Below are 5,584 nucleotides of genomic sequence, written 5' to 3'. Positions count from 1 at the left end.
ATATCCGCGACGTAGTTTAAGCTTCCGAATCTGACCTGGTGGCCAGGGGAGTAGCTATCGATCCGCTCCAGATGGCCAAGCGAGTTTGCCCGCAGTACGAAGCCGCCGAATATGAAAATTTGTCCGGGGAGGAAGGTTCCTCCTTGGACAGCGTCACTATCGATGATTGAAGGGGCCATCGAACCTTTCGTCGACGGCACAGTGGAACTCTCAATGAAAGCACCAATGTCGGTGTCAAAACCGGCGGATCTCGGGTAGGGGGTCCCGAACTGTGCGTCTAAGGTCGATGGTTACAGGAGACGGGGGACACGATGTTTACCCAGGTTCGGGCCCTCTCTATGGAGGTAATACCCTATTTCCCGCTTGATTGATCTTGATGAATATGAGTATTACAAGAGTTGATCTACCACGAGATCGTAATGGCTAAACCCTAGAAGCCTAGCCTGTATGACTATGGTAATGAGTATATCCTTTCCGGACTAACCCCTCCGGTTTATATAGACCCCGGGGGGATCTAGGGTTACATAGAGTCGGTTACATAGAAAGGAATCTTCATAGTTGATCGCCAAGCTTGCCTTCCACGCCAAGGAAAGTCCAATCCGGACACGGGTACAGTCTTCGGCCTTCATGTCTTCACAGCCCACCAGTCCGGCCCATTGATAATAGGCCGGACGCCCGAGGACCCCTTAGTCCAGGACTCCCTCACCTTCCATCTTGGCAGTACAAGAAAAACTGAGCAGCCAACTCTTGCCGCTTTGCATGCATTGCTGGCAACTCCAGAGCTTTACCAAAAAATTGAGCATGGCATCTACAGGTTACAAACAAATGAGCAAGATTCAGTTAGATAACCACTGATAGAAGCATGTGAGTGCAAAAAAATTGATAACCACTGATAGAAGCATGTGAGTGCAAAAAAATTGACAACTGAAATTCAGTTAGATAACAACAATCTGAATGGAGTACAACATTGATGTTATTTCAGGATTAATAAAGATGGAGCAGCAGCAATCTGAATGGAGTACTTGATGGACAACTGAAATTGACACAAAGCAAGATTCTCTCAGTGCACAACATTCAGTGTCAATTGAATTTCCATGATTATATGTAGCTAGGTGTTCTCTAGTTACCAAAATGAACAAGGAGTACTTTTAATCTCTACTTTTCTCTTTCTTGTTTTTTTTGCTTTTTTTCTAGGATTCTTCATGGTTTTCTTGTTATGATTATATGCTCACCATTCATCTTTATTGAGTTTGATGAGATCAGACAGGAGCACACAATTATGGATTTGAATTTGATGCCGGAAGAGGAGGACGAAGCTCAAGAAGAAGAACAAGCTCAGCAGGGTGACGCTATTGATTTGGACTTGATGCCGGAAGATGAGGACGAAGCTCAACAAGAAGAACAAGCTCAACATGGTGACGCTATTGATTTGAACTTGATGCCAGAAGATGAGGACGAAGCTCAACAGGGTGACGCTATTGATTTGAACTTGATGCTGGAAGATGAGGATGAAGACATTGAATTGAATTGGTTTCCTGAAGAGGAAGAAGCTCAAGAGGCACAAGAAGATGCAGAATTGGAAGAAGCTCAAGAGGCACAAGAAGTTGCAGAATTGGAAGAAGCTCAAGATGCACAAGAAGCTGCAGAAGTACAAGAAGCTGATGCACATGGCAATCCAAGAGGGAAGAACTTGACAGACAAGGAGAGACATGGTGTTTACTTTGCTCTGCGAGTAATCGAGCTTAGAGATGGACAGGTTCACGTGTATGACAAGGTGCTCATTGCGACTATGTTGAATGTTCACCTGCGAACAGTTACAAGAATACGGAATCTAGCCAAACGACAACTTGCAGCAGGCCAAGAAGTTGATGTTTCAAGCAAGAAGAACAAAAGTGGTAGGAAGAGAAAAGAACTAGATCTGTCGAGAACAGCCACAATCCCTTTGAACAAAAGAAGAACAATCCGTTCTCTAGCAAGGTGTTTAGGTGTGCCCCGATCAACCCTACATGACAGATTTCAATTGCAAGAGCTGAAACGCATCACAAGCACCATCAAACCCACCCTCAAGCCACAGAACAAGATAGCGAGACTAAAGTTCTGCCTATCCATGATGGATGAAAGATGGATATCAAGTCCTTGGCCCAGTTTCAAGCCAATGACAAATATGGTCCACCTCTATGAGAAATGGTATGACATGACCCGAGTGAAGAGTAGCTACTACGTACTGCCTGGAGAAGAAGAACCAAATCAAACTGTGCACAATACTCATAGCATTGGGAAGGTAATGTTTCTAACAGCTGTGGCCAAACCTCGCTACAATGACGATGGGGAGATGACATTTGATGGAAAGTTGGCATTTGGCCGTTCGTGGTACAAACCGAGGCACAACGAACAAGCCAGAACAGAGATAGGGGGACAATAGAGTTGAGGCCGGTCAAAGTTACTAGACCTGTGTGCAGAGATTACCTGATCAATAAAGTAATCCCTGCCATTCAAGACAAATGGCCTGACGGTGACGAGGACACAAGGATCTTAATTCAACAAGATAATGCAACACCGCATGTCCTCCCCAATGATGCTGGTTTTCTAGAAGTCGTGGCACAGATTTAGCCAAATTGGAAACATTATTTGGAATTCTTCTTCTTCTACTCTTGCTAGCAGTGAGCAGTGAGATGGGAAGACAGATTATCTTCTTAGTTGAAAGCATTTTATTCACATAGTCCTAAAATTTATAAGCTGAAAATACAAGCTTCTTCTACTAATTCCTTAAACTTTGATCATCAATCCAAAGAATACACTATGATCAATCCAGAGAATCATCAAAGTTGTTCCTAAACTGAAGATTAGTCCTAGTCTGAACATGTCACAACATTTCTGTCAAAACCTCAGACTTGACAATAAATCTCAGATTATTTAGGAACACACTATTAACTGAATTTACACTAAGATTTCTTGTTAACTGAATTTACACTAAGATTTCTCACTCCATTACATAATTCTGATTGTTAACTGAATTTACAGAATAATAATTTCATTTGCATAATTACAGTGAAGTTTCAGTAACTACAGTAACTGAATTTACAGTAAGATTTCTCACTCCATTACTCTGCTATTAACTGTATTATTCTGCTGTTAACAATCAGAATTGACACTATATTATTCAGTGAAGTTGATCAGTGCTGGGATGCTAACACCACAAGAAAGCATGCATGCCATGTTCAGGCTTCTTTTTCTTAGTGCATATAGAAGTGGCAACTAATCACCACGAAATGGAGTGCATAGGTTCAGACTTGAAGCATGCATTTTCCATACATAAGTTCAGACTTGAAGCACGAAAATGTACTCCTGTAGGTTAGCAGGAAGAGCTTACATATGATCCATATAGCAAGGGTGACTTGACGCCATTTCGAAGACCTCGCCGTACTTCTTCTTCTTAATTATTTGAATTCTTCTTCTGCTTAATTATTTGAAATAATTTGAATTATTCTTATTCTTATTCTTAATTATTTGAATTAATTTGGATTTATTTGTATTAACTTGGAATTATTTGAATCCATCTAGTCATCTTGCCACCATACAAAAAGACACATACTTTCACCACAAAAGACCCCAAAGTAGACAATGATACTGTAGTTAACATAACTAGGCATAGCAAGGCAGGGAGCAATGCTCTTCAACTCACCACACGAACTGAACTTTACTCAAACTGAATACTGTACTGAGCACTGAATGAGCAATAAAGGCACACAATTTAGAGAGCAAAAAATTGAACATTTCAGGATAAAAAACTGAAGATTTCTGAACACTTCTGAATGAACATTTGTTATGATAAGATTTACTATTTCTCTTTAGCAAAGACTTAATAGACAAATTCAGTTTTTAGGAAAGACAAGATTTACTTATTCAGTGAACATTCAAAGTCTGAACATTTCTAAATCTATTGAAGAATGAAGGAGGAGTACAAATTATTCAGGTGTGGTTCTGTTCCTTTTTTCAGTTTCAGCAGAACATTTATGTTTCTGTTCCTTTTTTCAGTTTCAGCAAAACATTGTTTCTGCAAAATGTTTCAGTAGAGCCTGACTGAATGAAAGAAGTAGAACATCTATCTCAACTATACAAAATTCAAGAAGACCAAAAATCAGTAGAACTTGACTGAATGAAAATTTTCTCATAGCTGCTTTTGCTTGTACAGAGAGAGGGTACTCCGGGAAGAACATGGGCCGGTCGGGGATCCCCGTGCGCTGCAGCATCTGCTCGCCCCCAACATAACAAGACCAGAATCAACAGAAGCAAACCACGGAGTTGCTGGCCAAAATAATTTCAAACAAAATGAAAGCTGACAAGGGAGGAGAGGACCTGCGTCATGTTGTTCTGCTTCTTGATGAGGGAGGTGAGGAGGGGCCTGAAGAGCGGGGACTCGAGGAGCATACCCAGTACGCCTTGGCGGCGAACGGAACCCCCTTCCTCCTCCTTTGCGGACTGGCGCACGGCCGAGGCGGCGACCGGCGCGTAGGCCCACGCGCACCCGAGGTGGCGTAAGCGCAGCGCGAGACACTGCTGCTTGCCCCGTGCCTCCTCCGGCGTCGGGGGAAACGAGGAGGAGGTGTCGCCGCCGCGCGCAAGCAGGAGACGCAGCGGGAGGAAGAAGAAACGACTTTGGGGGTGAAAGAGGGGAGATTTGGGAGGCAGGCAAGAGGTGGGGGGGGGGGGGGGGGGGGGGGGGGGGGGGTGGGGGGGGGGGCAGTGGAGCTGCGCGAGGCAGGAGGGAGCGGTGGCGTAGGCATCCCCGGCGGCGGAGGAGGACGCGCGGGAGAGCAGGGGAGCAGCACGGCGAAGCTGAGCGGGGGAGCTCCGGCGTCGATGCGCCCGTGTCGGAGCGGCGGGCTGCGTCGATTGGAGAAGACGAGGAGTGCGGGTTGTGTCGGGAGTTTGGGGAGGGGTTTTCTGCAAAAACGCCACGGTGACAACCTTTTCCGGCACGAGATAATAGACATCTTTCCCTAATAATAAAGGCAACTGTTACAAATCATTCGGATTCATCCAAAATTAAGCTGCCTTCTTAGCCGTTCGATTAAACGCTCCGCAGCCGTAGGATGAGGCAGCTCCCCACAGCAGCACAACGCAGCAGCTCTCATGGCAGTAGCTCCCATGGCAGCACTGCGCAGCACCGACGGCACCCGGCGGCGCTTCACTGCAACCCCTGCCGGAGCTCCGACGACCCCCACTGCGCTTCACTGCAGCTCCGGCGACGCTTCATTGGAACCCTGGTGGCGCTTCAACGACCCTCGCGATGCTTCATTGCAACACCGATGATGTTTCGCTGCAGCACCAACACCGGCGGGGTGGTGCTCCATCGCAGGTCCGCAGCACCTCGACGCCGCAGGCGAAGCTTCACTGCAGCACCACCACCACGCGGCGGTGCTCCATCGTAGCACCGGCTGCCCCGTCGAAGCTCCACTGCAGCACCCGATGGCCACCGGTGAAGCTTCACTGCAGCCAATGTTTTAAATAGCGGGCTATGGCATATAGCGGCAACCCTTAAAAACAGCTATAGCTGGGTTATAGCGGGCTATAGCGAGGCTAT

General features: G+C 46.0%; 1 long non-coding RNA gene across 1 annotated transcript; it reads right to left on the bottom strand.

Annotated features, from left to right (window-relative positions):
• Nucleotides 1-314: 314 nt before the first annotated feature.
• On the bottom strand, nt 315-4,913 carry LOC123494832 (uncharacterized). The gene is made up of 3 exons (XR_012189109.1): nt 4,357-4,913; nt 3,371-4,250; nt 315-808 (listed from the first exon to the last, which is right to left on the bottom strand). It is a non-coding gene; the product is annotated as an uncharacterized lncRNA (long non-coding RNA).
• Nucleotides 4,914-5,584: the final 671 nt, after the last annotated feature.

This window comes from Aegilops tauschii, chromosome 7 (genome assembly GCF_002575655.3).
Source record: "Aegilops tauschii subsp. strangulata cultivar AL8/78 chromosome 7, Aet v6.0, whole genome shotgun sequence".
In the NCBI taxonomy this organism is placed as follows: Eukaryota; Viridiplantae; Streptophyta; class Magnoliopsida; order Poales; family Poaceae; genus Aegilops; species Aegilops tauschii.
Note: the sequence above shows the minus strand (reverse complement) of the source record. Positions and strands in the feature narration are given on the sequence as shown.